Source organism: Delphinus delphis, chromosome 13 (assembly GCF_949987515.2).
Source record: "Delphinus delphis chromosome 13, mDelDel1.2, whole genome shotgun sequence".
Classification (NCBI taxonomy): Eukaryota; Metazoa; Chordata; class Mammalia; order Artiodactyla; family Delphinidae; genus Delphinus; species Delphinus delphis.
This window is the reverse complement of record NC_082695.1, coordinates 18,021,283-18,048,816: the sequence shown is the minus strand read 5'-3', so window position 1 is coordinate 18,048,816 and position 27,534 is coordinate 18,021,283. Positions and strand designations below refer to the sequence as shown.

General features: G+C 46.9%; 1 protein-coding gene and 1 non-coding gene across 3 annotated transcripts in view; both read right to left on the bottom strand.

Moving 5' to 3' along the window:
- CORO1C (coronin 1C) overlaps positions 1-8,912 on the bottom strand; it is an 83,720-nt gene extending 74,808 nt beyond the window's left edge. The window contains exon 1 of one of the 2 annotated variants that reach the window (XM_060028250.1): positions 8,835-8,912. The gene's annotated coding sequence lies outside the window, so the exon portion shown is untranslated. Of the gene's footprint in view, positions 1-8,412; positions 8,498-8,834 lie in introns of those variants that run through there. The other variant, XM_060028251.1, reaches the window with a different exon arrangement.
- A 2,338-nt stretch (positions 8,913-11,250) lies between these two features.
- Positions 11,251-11,323, bottom strand: TRNAE-UUC (transfer RNA glutamic acid (anticodon UUC)). The gene has a single exon. It is a non-coding gene; the product is annotated as a tRNA-Glu (tRNA).
- Between the last annotated feature and the right edge of the window lie 16,211 nt (positions 11,324-27,534).

Here is a 27,534-nt window from a genome sequence, read left to right as displayed (position 1 = left end):
CAAGAGATTCCACGTATTTTCAAGTTTCCCCAAACTGCATCTAAAAAGAAACCCTGAAAATCTGGACCAAGCTTCATAGTTTAATACATGTACGATCTGAAGATGTGAGGTGGGGGGGAACCCATTGGTACTAATTACCAATTGTGATGATGAACTGAAGCGATAAACAGTGAGTAGGCTCAGTTTGTAAATCTGGCAAAAGACTGTGGCAGAAGCTTAAGAGGGAATTGTTGCATTGGGTCAAGGACTAAAACTCAGGGTAAGAACACTGGGTTCACACTGTTTAAAAAAAAAAATCCACACCATGGTATAAATCCACACCACCTACTACAAAAATGAATTCACACTACCCATGGAAGGAGGTGGGGGCAGAAGGGAGAAACAGTCAAGTTCCTGATCTTGGGCAAGTCTTTCAAGCACCTGTGACCACAGTCCCCTCGTCCATCAGATGAGGAACAAGGCAGCAAGGTACCTTCCGCTCTGGCTGTGATTCAGAGTCACCAGGGAGCTGGAGCCCAGGCAGCTGGACTGACCAAGGTCTAGAGCTGATCCTCACGGGCATCAAGTTGAGGACCTCTGGGCGTGAGAAATAATCTCCCAACCCCCCAATATGATATATTTTTCAAAAGGTGGTGAGATACTGGGGCTAAAAATATGATCCATTATTCATAATTTTTTTTAATGTAGATAACTGCATGACCGAAGGGGGAAAAATATGTATTGTGAAATACCCACCTTCAGTCATACAAAATACAAGCCTTCCTACTCCCATTTATAGTAGTTTCTCTCACTCCGATCTTTGCATTAATTTGATTTTTCTTGACCATGGCAAACAGCAGGAACAATTTTTGTCATTAATGTAAGATTCAAATGACAGGCCTAATTTAACATCCCATGAGACTATGGAGGCTCTTTTCCCACACAGAATGTTACAATGTATCACAATGCTGCCATTCACATCATACTCAACCCCATGAGCATCTCACACCCTGCAGTGCAATCTCCTTCCAAACCCTAAAAAGATCAATCTTTTGCCAGGAACTAAACCTTTTCCCTTAAAATAGACAGACAGACTGAATAGAAGCATAAGGCCTGAATAAGAGAAGTCTGTCTGAATAGACATTTCCAATTCAGATAGATGGCCAAAAACTGCCTCATTTTTAACACTACCTTCCTATCCTAAAATTAGACACTTTTTTCCTCTCCAATGATTCAAGTTTGATTTGAAGTCTAAAATGCTGAGGCAGGAGGGGGAATCCACACAACAATAGCTTAATATCAGAAATAAAATATATTAAATTTACCCTACTTGATTCTCCCGAGTTCCATTCATTAACAGACATTTAAGGACTTCCCTGGTGGTGCAGTGGTTAAGAATCTGCCTGCCAATACAGAGGACATGGGTTCGAGCCCTGGTCTGGGAAGATCCCACACACAACTAGGCCCATGCGCCACAACTACTGACCCGCAAGCTACAACTACTGAGCCTGCATGCCACAACTACTGAAGCCCGCGGGCCTAGAGCCCGTGCTCCACAATAAGAGAAGCCACCGCAATGAGAAGCCTACACACTGCAAGAAAGAGTAACCCCCACTCACTGCAACTAGAGAAAAGCCCACGCGCAGCAAGGAAGACCCAACACAGCCAAAAATAAATTAATTAAGAAAAAAACCAAAACAGGCATTTAAGAGTGAAGACAAAGGGAACACAAATTTATTGGGTGTCTACTCAAAACCCAGCAAGGTACCGTTAGCATCTCCATATTACAGAAGAGGCTCAGGGAGGTAGGTTAATTGACAAAATCATAGCAGAGAGTGAAACCCACCTCAGTCTGGCTCTGAAGGTCTGCACCCTTCATTGCCTCAATTTCTCTAGACAGAACTCTTAGGGCAAGAAACTATGTAAGTACAGATAGCTCATTGAGCCTAAGGAGACAAAGAACAAATTTGAAATTTATTTTTCTTTTTACTGCCTTGCCACAATCCAATCACTTCAGTGAACACACAGAAAACATACCCCAAATGGCCAACTGGTTTCTCCTAATTCTCAAGAAGATACTAAGTGCAGTATTTTTAATTAAAGTATTAACCAGATGCTCTGAGAGAAGCAAGAGCATGAACAAAAGAATGAAAAGGAAGGAAGTATGCACCTCTAAAACCCAATTTACACCCACCATCAGGCGTGCACTGGGGTAGTTCCAGCACTGACTGCCTCAACACCACCAGGCTAAGCCTGCTGCATTTGGTCTTGGTAAATCATCCCAAACCAAATGTGCTCCCTGGCCATCTGCCCTGCTGAGAAGGCTGTGCGCCAGTCATCACTGTTTATTAGGGGGAAAGAACCTGGACAAGAATATTCTGCCCTCAGGAAAATGTTTCAAACACTCGGTTTACATCTGAGCAATTTTTTGGTAAGAGCTGGAACTGGGTGCCAGAAAGGCAGAGAGGAATTACCCCTGTACTTCACGTTATTTTAACATAGGCAACAAAGGTGTAAATAATAACCAGAGAAACCCACTGACCTCAGGATCTTTCCAGTTAACGTCAATAAAAATAATCTTTCATTCAGCAAATATCCAGTAGGCACTAGAGACCACTCTCAGTCTGCTTTCCATGTGAATTTCTCTCCCACATTCTGCCTTCTATGGGAAGGCGCCTTTCAGACGGTAGGTTCAAGTTCAAATCCAGTTCCTCGTAGCAGACAGGAGTGATGAATGTCTGATGCATGAGAGCAGGGACAATGTCTGCCTGTGAGGACTAAGGAAGGTTTCATGGAGAATCCCAAAGGACAAGAGGGATTCACCAGGTGTAAGGGGAGCCGAGTAGTAAGCGCATCACAAGATCTTAAGGCTGGACAGTTCAGGGAGTGGCAATGGAGATGAAAACACAGGAAGAGGAGCAGTGAGAGATGAGACAGGCTGAAATCAGAGCTGTCCTCATCCACCACCACATTAAGTCTGAACTTTAACCACAGACAATGGGGTGGGAGACCACGAGAGGATTTAAACAGGTAATGATATGTTCGCTGATGAACCCTTTTTGATGTAGAACTAACTCAAATCTTTCCCTAATCCTTTCACATTTGGATTTTAATTTATATAACCAAACTACCAGTGAGGATGTGATTTAACGTCTAAATAATTTCTAACTCATTATCAGTTTGGACTCCATTATGCATAAATTAAACTTCACCAAAATTAAAAACTTTTCTACTTCAAAGGACACCATCAAGAAAGTGAAAGGAGGGACTTCCCTGGTGGTGCAGTGGTTAAGTGTCCGCCTGCCAATTCAGGGGACACGAGTTTGATCCCTGGTCCAGGAAGATCCCACATGCCACGAAGCAACTAAGCCCATGCGCCACAACTACTGAGCCTGCACTCTAGAGCCCTCGAGCCACAACTACTGAAAGCCCAGGTACCTTGAGCCCGTGCTCTGCAACAAGAGAAGCCATTGCAATGAGAAGCACGTGCACCGCAAGGAAGAGTAGCCCCCGCTCGCTGCAACTAGAGAAAGCCCACGCGCAGCAACAAAGACCCAGTGCAGCCAAAAATAAATTAAATTAAATTAAAAAAGAAAAGAAAGTGAAAAGACAACTCAGGACTTCCCTGGTGGTGCAGTGGTTAAGAATCTGCCTGTCAATGCAGGGGACACAGGTTTGAGCCCTGATCCAGGAAGATCCCACATGCTACGGAGCACTAAGCCCGTGCGCCACAATTACTGAGCCTGCGCTCTAGACCCTGCGAGCCACAACTACTGAGCCCATGTGCCACAACTACTGAAGCCCACGCGCCTAGAGCCCGTGCTCTGCAACAAAGACAAGCCACCGCAATGAGAGGCCCGCACACCGTAACGAGGAGTAGCCCCCGCTCTCCACAACTAGAGAAAGCCCGTGCACAGCAGCAAAGACCCAGCACAGCCAAAAACAAACAAACAAATAAATTTATTTTTTAAAAAAAGATAACTCACAAACTGTAGAAAATGTTTGCAAGTCATATATCTGATAAGGCACTTGTATCTAGAATATATAAATAACTCATAACAACAAAAAGATAACCCAATTTTAAAAAGAGCAAAAGCATCTAAACAGAGGTTTCTCCAAAGAAAATATACAATTGTCCACTAATGACTTGAGAAGATGCTGGACATCATTAGCCATTAGGGAAATGCAAATCAAAACCACAATGAGATACCACTTCACACCCACTAGGATGGCTAGCATCAAACAGTCAGGGAATAACAAGTGTTGGCAAGGATGTAGAGAAACGGAAACCTTTATACACTGCTAGTGGGATTGTAAAATGGTGCAACTGCTTTGGAAAAGTCTGGCAGCGCCTCTAACAGTTAAACACAGAGTAACCAATATGACCCAGTAAGTCCCAAGAGAACGTAAAACATATATCCACGCATAAAATTGGACACAAATGTTCACAGCAGCATTATTCATAATCGCCAAAATGTAGAAACACCCAAACATCCACCAACTGATGAATGGAAAAACAAAATGTGGTATATACCCATACAATGGAATATTTTTCAACCATTAGAAAAAGAATGAAGTACTTATACATGCTACAACATAGATAAACCTTGAATACACTATGCTTAATAAAAGACACAAAAGACCACATATTGCATGATTCCATTTATATGAAATGTCCAAAACAAGGGAAATCCATAGAGACAGAAAATAGATAAGTGGTTGCCTAGGGCAGGTGAGGGAGAAGAATTGGGGGGAGGGGGGCGGGGGACCGTTAATGGGTATGGGGTTTCTTTTGGAGGCAATGAAAATGTTCTAAAATTGTGGTGTGGGACATCCCTTGGGGCACAGTGGTTAAGAATCTGCCTGCCAATACATGGGACACAGATTCGAGGCCTGGTCTGGGAAGATCCCACATGCCACAGAGCAACTAAGCCGTGTGCCGCAAGTATTGAACCTGCACTCTAGAGCCCGCGAGCCGCAACTACTGAAGCCCGCACCTAGAGCCCGTGCTCCGCAGCAAGAGAAGCCACCACAATGAGAAGCCCGCGCACTACAAAGAAGAGTAGCCCCCTCTCTCCGCAGCTAGAGAAAGCGTGCACACAGCAATGAAGACCCAACGTAGCCAAAAATAAATAAATTTATTTTTAAAAATTAAAAAATAAAAAAAAATAAAATTGTGGTGATGACTGCACAACTCTGTGAATATACTAAAAACCACTGAATTGTACACTTTAAATGGGTGAACTGTATGGTATGTAAATTATATCTCAATAAAGTGGTTATAAAACAAAGAAGATTCCATTATGTGCCACTGAAATACAAAATAAGCTCTCAAAAGCAGTGTAGAATCTTGTTCACTCATTTTAAAGCATCTGAACTAGGGCAATGAAAACCCAGAGAGATTCTATTACTTAACATTCTAGGTACTAGGTCATACTGAAATATTCATGAGTATTTCCATGTTTTAATAAAGAAAAGGCATCTTAAGTTTAAAAAGACATACAAGTGTCAGAAAAGAGCTCTGACAGGAATAAGGTGACACTGGGAAGTCACCAAAAGGAAACAACAGGATTTGTACCCTGAATCTGAAAGTGGCACTCAAATTTATTATTGTTCCACCTCTGAAAAAAGAAGTCAAAGGTAAAACAACCTGGTTAATATAATGTTTCTAAAGCACCGTTTGTGACAAATCAAAGTATTAAGAAATAATTCGCCATCATACAGAATTTCCACACCCCCAGTGACATAACAAAGAACTGATCACTTATCCTTTTGAACGTTCTGTTTCACTCAGGCATCTGAGTGACTCTCCTCATGGTTGGAGTGAATCTCAAAAGTGACAGCTGCGTTAAGCATAAAACTTACATCAAAAAAATCCAAGTATTTAAAAAGTGTTGTATGTCATGGGTGAAGGAAGTCAAGAAGTACAAACTTCCAGTTATAAAATGAATTAAGTCATGGGATGTAATGGACAACACGGTGACTATAGTCAATAATAATGCAGTGCGTATTTGAAAGTTGCCAAGAGAATAAATTTTAAAAGTTCTCGTCACAAAATAAATAAAAGTAACTCTGTATGGTGACACACCGTAACTAGGCTTATTGTGGTGACCATTTCAGTGTATACAAATATCAGATCATTATGTTGTACACCTGAAACTAACATAATGTTACATGTCAATTATACCTCAATTTTTAAAAAAAATAATGAAGTAGCACACACACCGAAAGTCCTGTCAACCCTGAATCTAATCCCAAATTATATATAAAGTAATAGACATAACTTCTGATTAGCACAATCTACAGGTAAAGTAACAAATGATCATGAAAAATTCAATACTTTGTGCAGTGATCTCTCATTGGTATGCGTCTATTAGAATCCATCAAGCTTTCATGTACCTTCCGCAAATAATGAAAAACAAATACGGACAGGGCACATTCCAGATTTGTCAAAAAGGTGTGTACCCAACCTTTATACCCAGTACACATGACATTTACCACAAAACATGGCAGCTCAAGGCCTAATATACAATTCCCACTTTTATTTCACTTTCCCCCCCTATTTATTTATGCAACCTCTCAGACCCAAGAGTTACTATTAGGCTTCATATCCAAACATTGTGACTCTGAAATGCACCTCCAAGCCAAAAAAAAAAAAAATTAGTTTCCTTAGTTTTCTGAAATATACAGAATCAAGTCCAAAATAGATTTTTCCCATTTCTTCAGTTTTATAGGGAATGAAGAGAGTGCAGTCATATAAACAGATATCTATTTGCCTTCACAACTGAACAGACGGTGCAAAGCAACTGCTTATACTTAATCATGTTTCTGTCTATTCTAGCAGGCCCTGGTGTCAGGAGAGCTCTGCCAGATAAGGACAATGAAATGCATTATTACACAGAGTGACTACGAGCCCTACAAGTACTGTTTGAGGATGTAATCCCGGGCAGGAAGGCTGCAGTGAGACGGCCTCATATTATATTTTGTGATAACTATTTGCAAAAGTAAACACATTCGCCACCGAGTACCAGTTTAAAAACACGCACTATATTCAATTCTGTTTTAATGTATTATAGGAAAGAAAGGCCTCTTGCTCTCCTGGGGGAGATGAGCGACTTGCAATTTGCTTCTCACACTGAATCCCACGTTTGCAACATGTAGAGCAAGGACTTCAGACACCACAAAACAAGGACAGCCTACATTAAGGCCAAATATAGGATGTGATTCTAAACCGCGATGCAGTAAAGCGTACGTTTCCTTTTCCAGCAATCAAAAACCCTTTGAACACTCCCAAAAAAGGACGGCAGGGCCAGCGCCTCCCTGCAAGAGGAAGCCCCTTTCTTCTCGGCTCTCCCCGCAGCCTGCCACTTCCCAACACATTCAAGTCATTTGAGAGACACAGAGCTGTGTGCGCGCGCCTGTGTGTACAGGCGGGAGAGGGCTCGGTCCCTGCATTTCCAACCTCTACGTCTGAGTTCATCCTCAGTCATTTAGGCGCAGCGGAGCCCCACCTGCACCTCGCTCCTTCTTACTGCGTCCCTCGCCAGCTGCTCCGCTCTTAGGCGAGCGTATCTCTGAATCACCCAGTTCACGCGGACGCTCCAGGCCCCCGACCCTGCAGCCTTCCTGCCCCATTCTTCCTCTCCCAACCCGCCCCCCCCGCCCCTCCCCCGCCACTCCCAGCCCTCCGCTCCCAACGCCCGGCTCATCCTCCTCCCGAGTCGCCCCCACCCACATCACCCCAGCTTCAGCCCTGCCCCACCCTTCCCGACCCCCAACCCAGCTCTTCAGGGCCCAGAGCCGGCCTCGAACCCCAAAGCTGGCAACCCCCAGGCCGGACCACCGCCCTCGCCCCTCCCACGCAGGGACCAGCTCCCCCCGGCGCCACGTGAGCCCGGCCCCTAGCCACCCCCCACCCACTCGCTCCCCAGGGCGGCTCAAGTCCCGCCTCCCAGGCCTGGCGCCCCCCGGGCTCTGCGCCCTAGCCTCTAGCAGCCCCTCCCCACCCAAGACCCCACCCAAGCTGGCGGAGCCCTGACCCCTAAAATTCTTCCCGGGGCAGCCTCGTCCCCCCTCAGCTCCTCGCCCGGCCAGGGTTCCGGATCCCTAAAAGTCTCCCCAGGGCAGCCTCCTCCCCACAGGAACCTGGGCTCACTCTCCCCAGGCCGACCGGTTCGGTCCCCAACTCCCTCCCCCACCGGATCCCAAGTCTCCCGCGGCAGCCCCTACCCCTATCCCATGTACACCGGCCAGGGCGGACCCCCGGCCCAAGGATCCGCGCCGCGCGCGCCCACCCAGCCCTGTCCGCTCCACCGGGCCCTGTCCCACGCCCCGCCCGCTCCTGTCAGCCGGCGCCGGCACACGCTTAAAGGACAGGTCCGTCCGCCCGTCCGGCTCGCTCCCAATCCGCCCCGCCGGGCGCGCGCAGCTCACCAGGGCTGAGGTGCCTGAGGCGCCGCTGCCGAAGTCCCCACTGCAAAGCCCGGAGAAACCTCCAACCGCTACCGCCTCCCGCCTGGCACTGAGCGCCGCGCGGGGGAGGGGCGCGGACAGCCGCCCCCGCCCCCGCCGCTGCACCCAGGCCCCGCCCCCGCGCCGCACCGCGCCCAACCAGGGCCGCCAGGTTGCGGAGCACCACGCCCACTTCCGGGAGGGGAAGCCCGCTTCCCACCCGGCGTTCCACGCCTCACTCTTTCTAGCGCCCCCTCTGGTCGCGCCGAGGGATGCAGGAGTGCCGCGGAGGAAGGCGGTGCCCAAGTGCAAGCACCGCCCGCTAGTCCTCTGAGTGGCCGGAGGGCCAGGCCCACTGACCCCAAAGAACCAGGAGCGGTTACCTTAGAGCCCCGCCCACTGACCTGTTCGGCTCGGCAGGGCCACATCCCCCGGCTCCTCAAAAATTCCCCCCGAGTCCCTTAAAACCGTAACATCAGCTCCTCTGAGCCCCGCCCATTGCCCCATCCAAACCCCTTGCCAGCCTCCTGGCTCCCTAAGCCCAGCTCCCCTCTCATTCCTTCAGAACTGGCCCTTCTGCGTCACAAACCCCGCCCCAATTTCTAGAAGCCCCGCCCACGGGCTGGTAACCCTATTCGCAGCATCGCAAGTCCCGCCCACTGCCCATCTAACAGCGTTAATTCTCCAAGCCCCGCCCAGAATTCTCGAATCCCCGCCTCTGGCTCCCGAAGTTCCGCTTCTGCTGCCCTCACACCCTCCCACCACCACTTCTGGGGATTCGCGACGCTATGATCCTCCTTCCACTAGACCTTGTCACTTTGCTAGCACAAGGTGGCGGCCCCTAGGCTGGACCACACCCACATATCCCCCCCCACTACACAGAAGGGCCTATCTTGACCCAATTTCGCAGGTGAGGAAATGAAGGATACAGGGTCCCTCCCTTCTTTTTCCTGGCCAAAGACCCTCTCTTAATAACTGGGCGGCCCAGGCCTGAAAGTCAGAGCACCGGGATTCCAGTCCATCTCTGTTGCTGTCAGACTGTGTGTCCTGAGGCAGTTCCCTTCATCTCTGTGGGCCTGGATCTCCTGACCTGTAGCGTGAAGTTGTCCTCTTTATAGCCAGAGTTCCTTTCTCACATACCGAGCTCTGAAATGCCAAGGTTTGGGGAAACTGGGACTGATGAACTGAATGAACAAAGCAGACCTGCTGATGGGGTAGGCTATTTACTTCCCAAACCAAGGCCTTTTTGCAGTTCACAGCGGGGGAATTTTTCATGTTAAGCATCAGCCACAGAAATATGTGTTATGTAAATCAGGGCCCACCTGAACCAAAACAGCTATCACAGCAAATTACTTCTCTCTAAGCCTCAGTTTCTTCATCAGTAAAATAGGGATAATAGCAGACGCACCTTGGGAAGGATTCCATGAGCTCCTGGTTAGTAATACACTTAGCAGGGTGCCTGACTCGGCATAAGCCGTCAGTTAGTCATGACACTAAAGATGCCTCTCTGGCAGCATGACAGAAGAGAAAAACATGGACTGTAGATTCTGACAGACTCGGCTTTAAATCTAGGCTCCACGTCTTACCAGTTGTGTGACCTCAGGCAAATCACTTCCCCTCTCCGTGCCCTGCTCGCCTCGTCTATACAGTGGGATTCGTCTAAATGCTTACCTCAGAGAGTGGTTTTGAAGATTCAGGAGTTTAGATTCAATGAATTAAATCATGGAGAAGTATCCAGCATAGTGCCTGGCATACAGTAGGTATTTAAAACATGTGGATTCCCATCTCCCAGTTCTATAAATGATAAAATTAGAAGTAAAACTTCCCAGGACATCAATTCCCCCAGGATGACACCACCATACTGCAACCATAGAATACGCTGAGAAAGATCCCAAGGCCTTTGCCTTCCAGTTTTATCCTTAAGGTGGGGGAGGTGATTCTTGCACAGAAAGGATGTAAAGCCAGAAGCAATGCCACCTCACCACACCTGACCCAAATGTGGTCAGTGGAGAGCTGCTACTCCCAGAAGCAGCTGGAAAATTGCATAACTCTTTGCAAACCCCTCCTCCCCCATCATCCCATTGTTCTTGAATTCCTTTCCTTCGTGGGCCCGAAAGGAAACCTTGGTTCTGTCCAAACTGGCCCTAAATGGAGAGATTCAGGTCCAGGTAAGATGCTGGATTTGAGAGTCTTTTCCTGCTCTCAAAACCTGATTTCTGAAGTAGCCTTAAAAGATTGATGCTAGATGAAGATGAATTTAATGATCAGGAAAAAGAAGAATGATTCCATACCCCACATGATACACAGGCCAGGTCTTATATGAAGAAGAAAGAACTGCGGGACGTGCATTTGGAAGCTCCTAAGCAAATCATTTTTCTAGTTTCTCTTAGTAGCAAATGGAGACCTTAGCCTTAGGTTGCCAGGGCAACATGGAAGCTGAGTGGATTAGCCCTGTGGAAGCATTTACAAATAATAATACTATTAATTAAATGAGTGACTGGAAGTAATCTCAGATTACTAGAGTAATCTGATGTGTATAAAATGGATAACTAATAAGAACCTGCTGTATAAAAAATAAAATAAAATTCAAAAAAATATATTGTGTTAATTTCTACTGTACAGCAAAGTGATTCAGTTATACATATATACACATACTTTTTCATATTCTTTTCCATTAGAGTTTATCACAGGATATTGAATATAGTTCCCTGTGCTATACAGTAGGACCCTGTTGTTTATCCATTCTGTATATAATAGTATGGGATGCCTTTTTTTTTTTTTTCTTGGCCATGCCACAAGGTGAGGCATGTGGGATCTTAGTTCCCTGACCAGGGATCGAACCTGGGCCCCCTGCGGTGAAAGTGCAGAGTCCTAACCACTGGACCACCAGGGAATTCCCTGGGATGCCTTTTTTTAAGTAAATGTTAGATTTTGAGATAATTGTAGGTTCACATGCAAGTATAAGAAATAATACAAAGAGATCACATGTACCCTTTACGAGTTTCCCCCAGTGGTTAACATCTTGCAAAACTATAGTATAGGGAGACGCAAGAGGGAGGAGATATGGGGATATATGTATATGTATAGCTGATTTACTTTGTTATACAGCAGAAACTAACACACCATTGTAAAGCAATTATACTTCAATAAAGAGGTTAACAAAACACTATAGTATATAATATCACACTCTGGATAATGATATCTTGATACAATATACAGAACATTTCCATCAACAGGAGGACCTCTCACACCCACACCCATAGCCACACCCACTTTCTTCCTGCCCCCATCCCCTCCTTAGCTTCTGGCAACTGCTCATCTGTTCTCAGTTTCTATAATTTTGTCATTTCAAGAATGACAAATGAAGTCATATAGTGTGCAACCTTTGGGGACTGGTTTTTCTCAGTGTAAATCTCTGGAGATGCATCAAGGTTGTTACATGTTTGTTCCTTATTATTTTTTGTTGCTGTTATCTTTTCATTTTTCTTTCGTTCTTTTTTTTTTAATAAATTTATTTATTTATTTTTGGCTGTGTTGGGTCTTCGTTGCTGCTTTCTCTAGTTGCAGCGAGCAGGGGCTACTCTTTGTTGCGGTGCATGGGCTTCTCATTGTGATGGCTTCTTTTGTTGCAGAGCAGGGGCTCTAGGCGCACGGGCTTCAATAGTTGTGGCTCACAGGCTCTAGAGCGCAGGCTCAGTAATTGTGGCACGTGGGCTTAATTGCGGCATGTGGGATCTTCCTGTACCAGGGATCCCCCCTGCATTGGCAGGCAGATTCTTAACCACTGAGCCACCAGGGAAGTCCCTTTTGTTCCTTATTATTGCTGAGAAGTATTCCACAGATAGAGCAGAGTTTGTTTAACCCTTCTCCCATTGAAGGACATCTGGGTCGTTTCCAGTTTGGGGCGGTTTATTATGAACAAAGCTGCTATGAACATTATACACATTCATGTACAGGTTTTTGTGTGAACGTAAGTCTTCATTTCTTTGTGAAAAATGTCCAGTAGTACTATTGCTGGGTCGTATGGTACAGGCAGACCTCAGAGATATTGCGGGTTTGGTTCCAGACCACCACAATGAAGAAAATATCACAATAAAGCCAGTCACACAAACTTTTCGTTTTCCCAGAACATATAAAAGTTATGTTTACACTGTACTATAGTCTATTAAGTGTGCAATAGCATTATGTCTAAAAAACAATGTACATACCTTAATTTAAAAACACTTTATTGCTAAAATATGCTAACCATCATCTGAGCCTTCAGCGAGTTACAATCTTTTTGCAATAGTCACATCAAAGATCACTGACCACAGATCACCGTAACAAATATAGTAATAATAATGAAGAAGTTTGAAATATTGCAAGAATTACCAAAATGTGACACAGAGACATGAAGTGAACAAATGCTATTGGCAAAATGGCACTGTAGACTTGCTCGATGCAGGGTTGCCACGCACCTTCAATTTGTAAAAAATGCAATAAAGTGAAGCACAATAAAATGAGGTATGGGTGTAATTGTATGTTTAGTATTCTAAGAAGCTGCCAAACTCTTCTCCAGAGTGACCGTATCATATTACAGTCCCACCCACCTGCAATCTACGAGGCATCCAGTTTCTCCACATCTTCACCAGCCTTTGGTGTTGTCGCTATTTTTTATTTTAGCCTTTCTGATAGGTATATAGTGATACCTCGTTGTGGTTTTAATTTGCATTTCCCTAATGGCTAATGCTGTTGAAAATCTTTTCATGTACTTATTGCCATCTGTATATCTCTTCGTGTCTTCTGCCATTTTTATTTATTTTTTTAAAATATATTTATTTATTTATTTTATTTATTTTTGGCTGCATTGCGTCTTTGTTGCTGCATGCGGGCTTTTCTCTAGTTGCGGCGAGCCGGGGCTACTCTTCGTTGCGGTGCGCAGGCTTATTGCTGTGGCTTCTTTTGATGAGAAGCACAGGCTCTAGGTGCGCAGGCTTCAGTAGTTGCGGCATGTGGGCTCAGTAGTTGTGGCTCGTGGGCTCTAGAGCACTGGCTCAGTAGTTGTGGCACACAGACTTAGTTGCTCCGCAGCATGTGGGATCTTCCTGGGCCAGGACTCAAACCCATGTCTCCTGCATTGGCACGTGGATTCTTAACCACTGTGACACCAGGGAAGCCCTCTTCTGCCATTTTTAAATGGGACTGTTTGGTTTTTTACTGTTGAGTTTTGAGCATTATATATATGTATATATTCTACATGCTAGTCCTTTGCTGGATATGTGGTTTGCAAATATTTTCTCCCAGTCTGTAGTTTGCTTTATGTTTTTTCATCCTCTTAATGGAGTCTTTCACAGAAAAAAATGTTTTCAATTTTGATGAAGACCAATTTATCAATTTTTCCTTTTAGGAATCATGCTTCGGTATTAGATCTAAGAATGCTTTGCATGTATCCCAAAGATTTTCTCCAAGGCCTTTTTTTTTTTTTTTGGCCGCACCACACGGCATGTGGGATCTTACTTCCCTGACCAGGAACTGAGCCAGTGCTCCCTGCAGTGGAAGCGCAGAGTCTTAAGCACTGGACCACCAGGGATGTCCCTCTCTTATGCTTTCACTAAAAGTTTTATAATTTTACATTTCACATCTAAGTCTGTGATCCATGTTGGATTAATTTTTGTCCTACTGGTGTTGTGGGAGCATCCATGAGAAAATGTATCTATGAAGAAAATGCAACTTGCATGCTTGGCTTAGGGCCTGGCATGTGCTGGAGGCTAAGTCCATGCACAATAGCCCTGCTGAATTGAGTTGCTGGTAGAAGCCCTGATGTAATGACTGGCCCTGCCACTTCCTGGCTCGGACATCTTGGACAACTTATGTTACCTCCCTGGGCTTCAGTTTCCTCATCTCTTTAATGGGGAGAAATAATACTAACCTGTGATTGTGTTTGTGAGAGTACCTGCCACAGATCTTTAATACAAATAAACACTATGATGGAGCTTGTATTTATTAAGCACTTAGTCCTCACCAGGCCCAGTGTTACTAACTTGCTAGGCACTAACTCTTTGAATCCTCATACTAAGCTGATGAGAAATAATATGGCTTTTAAAATTTTTTATTTATTTTATTTACTTTTGTCTGTGTTGGGTCTTTGTTGCTATGTGCAGGTTTTCTCTAGTTGCAGTGAGCAGGGGCTACTGTTCATTGCAGTGGCGTGGGCTTGCGGTAGCTTCTCTTGTTGCGGGGCACGGGCTTCAGGTGCACAGGCTTCAGTAGTTGTGGTTTGCAGGCTCTAGAGCGCGGGCTCAGTAGTTGTGGTGCATGGGCTTAGTTGCTCCGTGGCATGTGGGATATTCCCGGACCAAACCTCGAACCCATGTCCCCTGCATTGGCAGGCAGATTCTTAACCACTGCGCCACCAGGGAAGCCCTAATATGGCTTTTTTAAATCAGCATTTTACAGAGGTGGAAACAGAGGTTTGTTACACAGCAGGAACTAACTGATACAAACTTGACCTCAGAACAGGTATTCTACCCAGGCTCAGTAATTCCACTGTCAGAAATTTATCCTAAGGCAATAATCATGGTGACATGCAAAGATACAATCAATTCTCATTATTCTATGTAGTTATATTCTATAAAGTCAACAGAAACACTGAGCAAGTGAATATTGAATCATTGCTCCTAGGGGAAATAAAAGGTTAGGTTCCTACAGGCTTCTGGCCACATTTTTGCCAACCAATCAATATATAACCTGGTTTTATGTGTGCTTTGGTTTAAAGACACCTTATTTAATATGTACTGTACATTGCTGAATTTTATACATATATGTATTTGATTTGTTAACACTGAACTCACAGCCAATAGCACCATAACTCACGTCTGAATGAAGCTAATCTAACACATATACTTCCTCCATAAGGCACATCACAGCCTTCTTGTCCTTAGGAACCCTAGACAGCACTTTATCACTATGCTTAGGGGCCATTTTAAGTAGCAAAATCATGCCAAAACACACAAAGGCTAAAAATGTGGCACTAAATATACCAGGAAAGGATACTTGTTTACAGTACAAGCTGAAACAAGACAGAGCTTTGCCTCATTCAACCTCAGCTGGCAATGTGTGCACTGGGTGACAAATTTTCCTCCACTCTGTGCATGCACATGCCCACAAATGACTACAAAAGGACCACGAGTATGGCTTTTGGGGGTCACAAATTTTAACGAGGAGTTGTTGAATTTGCAAATAATGAGGATCAACTGTATACGTGGAAGAATGTTTATCACACGACTGTCTGCTAGGGAAACAGCCCTTGACACAAACAACCAGAGGAGATGCATTCCAGGGCAGGGACTGGACAGGATGCTATAAATGAAGGATACAATCAAAAAGACAGATGGGGCTAGGCACAGGAGAGAACGCACAGCAGCCAAAAACGTCAGTACCTCTCCCCGGAGGCAAAAATGACTTCCCAGAACCCGAGCACTGCCCTCTCCTTTCATGGGATCTATGGTCTCTGCCTCCATGTCTCCACGTAACTCCTGTACAGCACGAATCAGGGAGCGTGGCCTCATCCTTTTCCCCCTATGAATCCTGACTATTTCCAGGCCTCCAGGAGTCACAGGAAGTTTTTAAGCAGGAAAAATAAAAGAATTTCATGGAAGAATATTTGTTGCTTAATGGTATGTAAAAATGTTCCAGATGCTGTTAGATGAAAAAGGCAGGCCGGAAAACAGTATGTCCCATTTTTATAAAACACACACACACACACACATTTTGTAATAGTATTTTGGAGGACTTCCCTGGTGGCGCAGTGGTTAAGAATCTGCCTGCCAATGCAGGGGACACGGGTTCGAGCCCTGGTCCAGGAAGATCCCACATGCCATGGAGCAACTAAGCCCACGCGCCACAACTACTGAGCCTGCGCTTTAGAGCCCACGTGTCACAACTACTGAGCCCACGTGCCACAACTACTGAAGCCCGCATGCCTAGAGCCTGTGCTCCGCAACAATGAAGCCACCACAATGAGAAGCCCATGCACCACAACGAAGAGTAGCGCCCGCTCGCCACAACTAGAGAAAGCCCGCGCGCAGCAACGAAGACCCAACGCAGCCAAAAATAAATAAATAAATTTAATTTACAAAAATAGTATTTTTGCGTCTGTTCATCAATGATATTGGCCTGTAATTTTCTTTACACAGATTGTAACAGAAATTATCTCTGAGTGACAGGATTCCAGTTATGGGTGAGTCTCCTTTTTCCATTTCCTGTCCTGTGTTTCCTACTTCTTTTGCAAACTGCATTCAACGGCATAAAATTGGGAAAAAATTCTCTTTTTTGAAGGGGGAGGAGGAATTCTATCAATTCAAGGTGTTCTATCAAGACCCCAAGCCCAATGTCACCTTTTGACAACCTCAGCAGACCCTAGCTGGAAGAATTTCCGGACAACGCTCCTGTGAAGATTTTTCAAAATTTAAACATGAATCTTGGCACAAAAAGTGCTTACTCATCCGCGTAAATCTCATTATTGAGGTAGGAAACCTTGCAACTGTCTGCAGCGGCGTGAGCTGCAGCTTCCAAAGCTCAACCTGGCTGCCCCTCCCAAATCAGATGCCTCAGACTCACACAAAAAGGGAATTAGTGTTCATTAGTAACAACAATAAAGGCTTAGACCAGAGGTTCTCAACCTGGGGCAGTTTTGCTCCCCACCTCCCCCTCCAAATGTCCCTCCACAGGGACATTTGGCAATGTCTGGAGACATTTTTGGTTGTCACAACTAGGAGGGTGCTACTGGCGTCTAGTGTGTATAGGCCAGGAATAGTGCTTGATATCCTGCAATGCACAGGACAGCCTCCATCCCAGCCCACAAGAAAGAAATCTTAGGTCCCAGGAGTTGGTAGTGGTGAGACTGAGAAACCCAGGGCTCAGATATATGGAGCCTTATTAAGTCTAGCTGGGCTAGGGGCTTTATAGGAAAGATCTCGCGTAATCCTCACAGCAATCCTAGGAGATAGGGCCTATTACGTGCCAATCTTACAGAAGAGGAAACTGAGGCTCCAGGAAAGGAGGGAACTTGAGATTATGACTCCATCCTGCAGAATCAAGATCCTAAGATCCCGCAAGCTGCACAGCGTGGTCAAAAGTAAAAAAAAGAATCAAGTTGAGTTTCTGACTTGATGGAAACAAAAGAAACCAATTGCAGGAAGGCCCCATGCTCCCACTCTCCAGCATCAGGGCTGCACTTGGAATTTCAAGGACACTGTGCTCTCCTACAGAATCAGGAATCCCTGAACACACAGAGAGAAATCACACCAGACTGAGGTCCTCAGGGCCACGGGACCCCCTCTGTCAAGTGGTTTGGATTTTGTTCCCTTTCCATTTACAGGTTTTGATCGTAGCCCCCATCAGCTGCTGCCTTTCCCAGCAGAAAAATTGGGTGTAAGATCATCTCTCTCCCCAAGGAAGTGCACCTCCTTTTCTGAGAGGCGAGAGTAAATGGCTGAGATGGGAGAACGAACGCTGTGAAACAAAACACAGACACTCTTGCCACCAAAATTGCGAGTAGCAGGAAGGAACCGTGCGACATGGGAGTCTAGGCAGCTCTCCCTCCGCGTCTGCATGATGCTGAAATTCTTAAGGGAATGGGTGGCAATAGCTTTTATTCAAGCAAATGCTTTCTGGTTTCTACTCTGTGCCGGGCTCGACTGTGTTCAGTCTAGGACTTCAGATGACAAGTGCTTCTTTGAAAGGAGGCCAGACCTTCAAGGTGGGACAGGAGAAATGGGGTTTGTAACCCACATAGAGGCTTCTATGAGTCCCTATTCATGTCTGTACTGAACTACATTTTCTTCTGTGTTGGGAAAAGCAGCAGAAGGGAAAGCTATGAACGTGAGCTTTGGAATCAGCCCTGGGCTCAGAGTCCAGCTTTCACTCTAATTAGCTGTGTGGCTCTAGGTAAGTTATCAACCTCTCTGAACCCCAGTTCCCTCGTCTGGAAAGTGAGCATTGTTCACTCAACATGCTTTGAGCCCAGATGTGCCATAAATGATTTCTATGATCTTAATTACTGTTCAAAATCCCATCATTTTTCATTTGTTCTTTCCAATATCTCTGCCAGGGCCACTGTGGTAGATTGTAAAAATGCAAATTATTCTCCTCCATCTAGCCATGCCCTGTGGAGCGAGCTGCTCTCCACTCTGGCTCTGGCTTTAACCATGTGACTGGCCTTGGCCAATGGGACATGAGCAAACACAACACATGGAAATGCTTGAAAACTGTGTGGAGCTTGCCTTGTCTTGTTGTCCTTGGATCCCAGCCACCCAGGAAGAAGCAGCTAGCCTGCTTGATGGTGAGAGTCCCAAGGCCCAGACATCCCAGCCAGAAGCTGCCAACCACCAGACGTATGAGTGAGGACATCCTAGACCATCTCGCCATGAGCCAACCTTCCAGCTGACCACAGATGTAAGCACAAACCTACAGCCATCCAGCCCCCAGAATGGTCACCTAAATAATATATATTGTTTTAAGCCACTAACATTTTGGGATGGTTTGTTATACAGCAGTAGGTAACTGATACATAGCCCTCATCCTCCCACTTTCCAGACAAAGAAACTGAGGCTCAGAGAGGCTTGCCTGAGGTCATGGAGCCAACACACAGTCTCTTTCCCCTACACCATGCAGTGAGGCACCTTCTGACATCTCTGGCCCCCTGATGCAGGACCAACTTTTTTTTTCTTTGGCCACACCGTGTGGCTTATGGGATTTTAGTTCCCTGACCAGGGATGGAACCCAGGCCCTCAGCAGCGAAAGCTTGAAATCCTAACCTCTGGACTGCCAGGGAATTCCTATAGGGCCAATTATTGATAAGACAGCTGGCAGGGTGACAGCTGTGTTCACTGGGTCAGCTCAGTGGTCTGCTGGGAGAGCTGGGCCATGCCCTTGGCCTCATTAGCATGGAAGACCTGTAATCAGCTGCTCAGAAGCTCTGGAGAGATATGTCTAGCCTGGTGCATGGGGTGGACACCCACACAACAAGCTAGAGGATGTAAACTCTTCGAGACCCTACCATTCACCGGGGGACCCTCAAATGTTCACCAGTCCCCTCTGTGTCCTAGCCACCTCTTCTGTGTATCTGATGGCGGCATTAGGGGGATGTATGACCTTTCTAAAATATGTATGAATGAAAAAATACTTTGCTTGTACAAGATGGAATAAAATAGCAAAAAAAAGTACCCAGCAACTCCCTTTACAGGGCATAACCTATGTTACAGACTCTGGGTACAGCTCTCTTTATGCGTTGCCTAATTTTATCCTTCCCTAAACCCCATCATGTGGATCGAAAGCTACAGAGTTGAAAGAGCACTGGCTGCGGACTCAGATCGCCCGGGTTTAAATCCTGGCCGGGCCTTTTACCAGCAGGAGATCTAACTTCCCTGTGCCACACCTTCCCCATCTGTAAAATGGGGGTGTGATAATAGCAGCTGCTTCATGGGGCTGGTATGAAGACTAAGCGCATTAATGAATATAAAGTACTGAAAACAAGGTCCAGCATGTAGCTGGCACTCAGTGCATGCCAGCTGTCATCATTAACACTACTTTACAGATGAAGTAGTGATGAGGCTCAAAGAGGTGACTGCACTGATTAATTTCACTTAGCTAAGTCGACGGTGAGCCGAATCGTGGACCCTAGCCTGACGGACTCTGATGACAACTCCATCATGCCTGGAAGTTCCAGGACCATCTGCCCACCACCCAGGGTCCTGCCTCTGCAGCCAGAGTTCCTGCCCCAAAGTCAAATGAGGACTCGCTCTTTAAGTTCCTAGCTACACAAATGGATTGCAGGATGGTTCCTCAGAAATCCACACCCAGCCTTCAAAACCCAAGGGAAAGACCTTGTTACAACATTTATTACACTGCGTTGGAATAATTTGCTTTTCTGATCATCTTCCCTCACAGAGATAGTACCATATACTACGGGTCTCCCGTGTGCTGTGTCCATATGCAGACATTGCCTTATTTAATCTGCACCACCACCCAGCAAGGTACATTGATTATGCCTAGTCTACAGGTCAAGAACTGAGGCTCTGAGTGGTACAGGCATTTGATCCACAGCACACAGTTGGGATTCAAATAGGAGTCTGTCTTATTTTGTGATGTGGGCTCATTCGAGGCACTGCAGGACCTTTTACTACGAACAGTAAGAAACTCAGTACTTGTTAGAAACAGACTCACAGACGTAGAGTACAGACTTGTGGTTGCCATAAAGGGGGGTGGGGGAAGGATGGATTGGGAGTTTGGGATTAGCAGATGCAAACTATTATAAACAACAAGGTCCTACTGTATAGCACAGGGAACTATATTCAATATCCTGTGATAAACCATACTGGAAAAGAATATGAAAAAGAATGTATATATATGCATAACTGAATCACTTTGCTGTACAGAAGAAATTAACACAACATTGTAAATCAACTATACTTCAATAAAATTAAATATATATATATGTGTGTGTGTGTATGTATATGAGTGTCGTATTTTGTGATGCAGGCTCATTCGAGGCATTGTGGGACCTTTTACTACCAACAGTAATAAACTCATTACCTGTTAATTCATGCCAGGATCCAGGTCCAGTACTGTTTCATAGGCATATCTCATTTAATCCTCAAACCACTGCAAATAAATACTATTATCTTTTCCTTTCAGAAGAGGAAACTGAGGCTCAGAAAGGTGCAGAAACCTGTCCTGCGTCACAAAGCTTGTAGACAGGCTAGCTGGGATTTGAACCCAGTACAAACTATAACAACTGTGGACTTTTTACTCCATCTGCTGCCTCTGTGAATAACTTCAAGCACAAAAACTATAACTTACACTCCTTCGAATTGTCTCAACAGTGTCTGAAATGCTAAATAAATATTTACTGAGCATACCAACGACTGAATGAATGGAGCGCTTGGTATCTCTCCAAGCGCTCAGGCAGGTTCCTCGGGTCTGCGCATCACATGGGGAATCTTTTGAGCACATGTGCCAGAGAAATGGAAGCCGCCTTCCTCATGATAACCCATATCCTGGTTGCATGGCCTCTGATGAAATATTCCTTTGCGAGCCAGATGTTTTTGCTTCCACTCCTTAAAAAGCTTTTGAGAATTCAGAGAAAGCAAGGAGCAATTCACTGACAACAGACTGGGCTTTCTCTGCTGCCCGGCTCAGGTTATTAGATGGTTTAGCTGGCCACAGAAGCAAGCTGTGGACATCTCTCCCTGGAAGGGCTCACGGCCACAAATCAAAAACCAATCTTCACATGGGAACAGTTTGGAAAGGGCTGTTGGTCACGTACGGGGCTTTCCAAATGTACTCCACATGCCCAGAGCTGATAGGATCTCCTATCAAGAGGTCACTTTAGACCACCAGGTCAATTACATGTCAAAGTAAGTGCTGACAATCTGGCAATATAAAAAGGAAAGATGGGGACTTCCCTGGTGGTCCAGTGGTTAAGACTCCCCGCTCCCTATGCAGGGGGCCCGGGTTCGATCCCTGGTCAGGGAACTAAGATCCTACATACCGCAACTAAGCACGCGTGCCACAACTACTGAACCCGTGTACTCTACAGCCCGCAGGCGGCAACTAGAGAAGCCCGTGCACCGCAGTGAAGACCCAGTGCAGCCTAAATAAATACATTAAATTAAAAAAAATAAAGTACGTGGTAGCTATACCCCAATAAAAATTTTAAAAAATAATAAAAAGGAAAGAAAAAAATGGCATTCTGCATCATGAGTCTAAAGAATGCTCTAGTCTTTGGTTTAGTATATTAGTTATCTACGGCTGTGAAACAAATCAACCATAACATATTGGCTTAAAACAGCAAAATCATTTATCATGTCTTGTGGGCTGGGGATTTGGAAGCAGCCTCCCTGCGTGGCTCTGGCTCAGGGCTTCTCATGAGGTTGCAGTCAGATGAAAGCCAGGGCTGCAGTCAGCAAAAGGCTTGCCTGAGACCCCACTCCCATTTCCAAGTTGGTCCACCTGCATGGTTGACAAGCAGGTGGGGCTGTTGGTGGGAGGCCTCAGTTCCTCCTCAGGTCTGATTGAGTGTCCTCAGACATGGCGGTTGGCTTCCCCAGATCGAGAGATTCAAGAGACCAAGACAGAAGGTGCAATGCCTTTTATAACTTAGCCTTGAAAGTCACACACTGTTATTTCTGTCCACTCAGGCCAGCAAAATTCAGTATGGAAGGTGACATTAAGGGTGTGAATATTAGGAGGTGTGGATCGCTGGGCCCCCCCAACTTGGAGGTAGGCTGCCATTTCTGAGAACCAGGTCTAAGGAAAGACGGCAGGTGCTACAAATGTTTTAGGCACGAAGATGTTCATCACAGCATTGTTTACAATAGTAAGAATTTGTAAACAACCTATGTGTCCTTCTACATGAGATTGGCTGAGTCGACTTCAGCACAGCCACACAACGGAATAATGATTACATATGTGCAGATGCCCAGAGGAAAACTGGGAAGACATCATCCCACTTTGAGCAATGGTTATTTCTGTGAGCGGGCATGGGATTGAGTCATAGGGGAAGAAAACTGAGGTTCAGGGTATCCCAATGTGGGACTGAGTGAAGTAGGAAGGAAGCTAGCTCTTCATTTATAAATCCATCCTGCTGGGTTCTTTCTCCTCAACACCCCCAGAAAATTGAAGCTGAGCACCTTGGTTTCCGAGTACCTGTGTGGCTGAAACACCCTCTTAACCAGGCTATCATTCCAAACAGAGGTTTAGCAGCCAGCTATAGGGTTTAATCCCAAGTAGCAGACTGCCCAGCTAGATGTCAGGGGTCAGCTCTCATTCACTTCTCTAATCCTCTCTGTCACCTACACCAATTAAGACACTGAGGGTCCTCTCCAGCATCCAGGGCAGGAAGGGCCATAGGAGACTCCTCCTGTTAATTACGAACAGACGTTCATCCCCTGCTCCCTCCCCCTCCACCGGTTCAGTGGAAAATGATCAGCCATTCTCTTGATCCCCCGACACATTAATTATCCAGGGATAGCAAAGAAAATGAGACCCTTTCTGGAAATCTATGGCCCCATGTGTCCCTATTTCCCTACCGCTCCTGGATCTCAAAAAGCTTTTAGTGGATGCAAATACAGGTTTCTTCCAGCCAGATTGCTGCAGTCTCCCTGCAGATCAAACTGAGTCCTATCCCAGAGCCTGGGACAATTTTATCCCTAAAGAAGAGGCTGATAGGGTGAGAGAATTGGATGCCAACTCTTCCTCTGCCTCAGTCAGCAAACCAGAGGCGACAGAGAAAACGAAGAAGCCTTCCTGCTATAATCTGGACACAGATGAAGCAGTTTGGCAAATGAGCACAGGTTTTGGCAGCAGACAGACCCCGTTTTGATTTCCATCTCTGCCAAAGACGTGCTGTGTGGCCTGGGGCAGGTCACTCTGTCTCTCTGTGCCTCCCCTGCAGCACTTTAAAAAGGGTAGAGTAATAAGGCCTACCTCTCATGGGTGCTGTGAGGTGCAACGAGATCACATTTAAATGCCTTGCAAAGTGTATGGCACACGATGAGAGGATTATACTGTTGGATTATACAGTCACAGGACACCATATTCGGGAATGCGGTGATGACAGGATATATGTGTTGTAAGTTTGGAAATACCAGCACTAAATGAGTGGCATTCCGTGCTCCTTCTCTCTGGCTAAATTATTCCCACTTGGAAATCGTGGTGCTTGTTTATCACTTTGTGGTTTGTTTAGCCCCAAAGGAGGAAGAGTGGGGGACGCACCCTGGAGTCAGAGCCGGGGGGGCTGGACTCAAGACCAGGCCCTGCCGGCCTAGGTGGACCCGTTGTGGAATTAGGAGAAGGTGCCCAAAGTGACGGGGGCAGATTGCTGAACCCCCCTGACCTCAGTTTCTTCACCTCCGAAATGGGGTTAAATAAGACACAGCCACCTTGCTGGGATGTTCAGATCAGCTGTTGGATCTGGTGTAGACGGTCAAGCAGGTTTCAAACCCCAATTATTGGACCTCACTGAATTAACTGCACCTGCTCTTCCCCCAGTCTTTAGCACCCCATCCCCATTTCCCCTTAACCTGTGACCAGGCTAGGGTTTTCCCATCTCCAGGAAAAATTTCCCTTCCCCCCACCCAGCGTCACCTTCAGTAACAGCCTTAACTCTTTCACCAACAAGTTTCTCAAGAATTGTAGTGACTTCAGGCAGGTCACTTTGTCTCTCTCTGCCTTCCCTGCAGCACTTTAAAAAGGGTAGAGTAATAAGGCCTACCTTTCACTTCCGGTCGGCCAGGCCAGCTGTCGCTGTCCTCTTCTCTCTCTCCCTCCCATTCTCCCGAATCTTCTCTTCCCAAGGTCACCAGCAACCTGGCTGCATCCAGGGCCTGCTGGTCCTGGTCGACAGGTGCCCGGTGATCCCGGCCCTTTTGGCACTGCTCACCCCTGGCTTTGCTGCTGCTCCTCTGGCAACCTCTCCGATGTCAGCATCTCCAGGGCCCTCCTCCGGCCCCTTCTTCTTGTATCTGCATCCTCTCTCAGGTGTGCCCATCTATTCCCAAATCTCCACCTAATCTCCACCCCACACCTCACTGCCAGCCTCCGGGTCCAAATATCCAATGGCCTCCCGGACACCTCCATGTGGCCACTGCACCAGCACCCCAGACACGAGCTCGTCCTCGTCCCCCACACCCACCTGCCTCCCTCCTAGGTTCCCATCTTAGGCAACAGCCCCGCCATCCACTCAGCTGCCCAAGCCAGAACAGAGGAGCCATCCTTGGCTTTCGAACCAGTCACCACAATCTATCAATTCAGCCTCCTGCCAGGCTCCTGAGATCATCCTCTCATCTCCATCCCCGTCACCTCACTCTCATCCAGCCCATGCATCCATTCAGTGGGCTTTTATTGAGCACCTGCGGTGTTTCTGGCACCATGTCAGGCGCTGGCCACCGGCATCTCTCACTGGATTCCCGGCACCCCATCTTCACTGGTCTCCTCCTCCGAAAACATTTTCTACCCAGAACCCCGAGTGATCTCTCCAGCACAGTGCTGTCCATAGAACTTTCTGCGATGCTGAAAATGTTCTATATCTGTACTGTCCAATATGGCAGCCACATGTAGGCACTTGAAATGTGGCTAGTGCAACTGAGGAACTGAATTTTTAATTTAATGAGCCATGTGTGTATTAGTTAGCTTGGGCTACCATAAAAAAATTCATACTGGGTGGCTCAAACAAAAGAAATATATTGTTTCACAGTTCCAAAAGCTGGGGAGTCCAAATTTAAGGTGCCAGCCAATTCAGTTCCTGGTGAGACCTCTCTTCCTGGCCTGTAAACAGTGTCCTTACATGACACAGAGAGAGAGAGAGAGAGATCTGTGTGTCTTCCTGTTCTTATAAGGGCACCAGCCCTATAGACTTAGGGCCCCACCCTTACAACCTCATTTAACCTTTATCTCCCCTCACAGGCCCCATCTCCAAATACAGTCACGTAGTGACTTAGAGCTTCAACATGACTTTGGGGGAGGGCAGCACAAATATTCAGTCCATAACGATGTGGCTAGTGGCTACCATAGTAGACAGTGTGGCTCAGGAGGGAAAACCAACCATGTCCTTCCACAGTATGCAACCTCCTTGGCTCCCCAGCTCCCTTGGGATGGAGTCCAGACCCCTGACAATGGCCCACGAGTCCCTGCAGGGCCTGCATCTGGCCCATAGCTCTAGGCTCTACCTGTTATACTGACTGCTTACAGTCTGTAGAAGCCAGAGTGCTGGCCTCCACCTCTGGGCCTCTGCACCAGCACCTCCCTCTGCCCAGAACACTTGTCACCTCCAGCTGCCCACACACCCCCACTTCTTCACCTCACTCTGATTCCCAAATCGGGGGTCCCTGTTTAGACTTGTGTGAGGGGCCCTCCTCCATCGTGTGTGGAAGGTTTGGGTCACAGGCAGGCTGGGCCAGTGATGCAATGTCCACATCAGCTGTCCCTCCTCCCCAGGAAGGGACATTATCCCCGCCAGTTCCCCGGGGATAATGCAGAAAGGTGGTCTCAGCGACCTGAAAGTGGTGACCAGAAACAGGAGCAAGGACCCCCTGGCCGTTCCTCTGAGAATCCAGCCCTTGCAGGGTTCAAGGAGATGACCTGAGGAGGCAGTGTTTCAGTGCAAAGAGCAAGGGGCTTTGAACTCAGGCCTGCGGCAGGGGGAGGGGTGTGCTGGGCCCTATTTCTGCAACTCTCTTCCACCCACTCACGACCCTCTTTTCTTTGCGGGGGAGGGGGAGCGGCGCGTGTGGCAAGCGGGATTTTAGTTCCCCGACCAGGGATCGAACCCATGCCCCCGGCACTGGAAGCCCGGAGTCTTAACCACTGGACCGCCAGGGAAGTCCCAGGACCCTCATTTTCACATCAGTAAAATGGGGTAACAACAGCTCCCGGGGAGGGTTACTGTGAGAATTCAATAAGGGAAAGGAGGTTTGTATGGACCTGTTATTATAATCCCGCAACCTTTCACAAAATGAAGTCTTGTCTTTGAGTTTTATGGGTGGAAGGTCAAAGTCCAAGCCATGGTGGCAGAGATAAGGAAACCGAGGGTCAGAGAGGGCCAGGAGTTTGCCTAAGTCACTAGCAAATGGGCAGCAGTACTGAAAATGCAGATGTGAGGATGCCCCCGAGGGATAACTGTCCAGTCTGCAGGTACGATGGAGCGGAGGGACACCCCCAAAGGTGCTCACCTTTTCGAGTGGGGGGGGTTCTGCCTTCCTCCTTTCGGACCTTGGAACTAGTGGCTCCTTCCGTGGGGAATCGGAGGCAGAGATGGCTCCCGAGGTCCCCTGCGGGGCGCACTGGAGATGGTGCACCTGGAGGCCGGCAGGCACGCTAGAGGCCGAGGGCTCCGGGAGGCCTACGCAGCGCGCACTCTCCTGAAGACCTTACGCAACAGGCGGTGCGGGTCCCGGTGGGCGTCTGCGTGGGTGGGGTCGGACGGCAAGGCTCCAGCCACACGCTGTGGGCGGGGCCGCGGGAGGCAACGCCCCGCTTCCACCTCCCCGAGCACCGCCTTGACCCGCCCCGCCCCGCCTCCGGGAGCTGCAGAAGGCTCCTTGATGGTCATTTGCCACCCCTGGG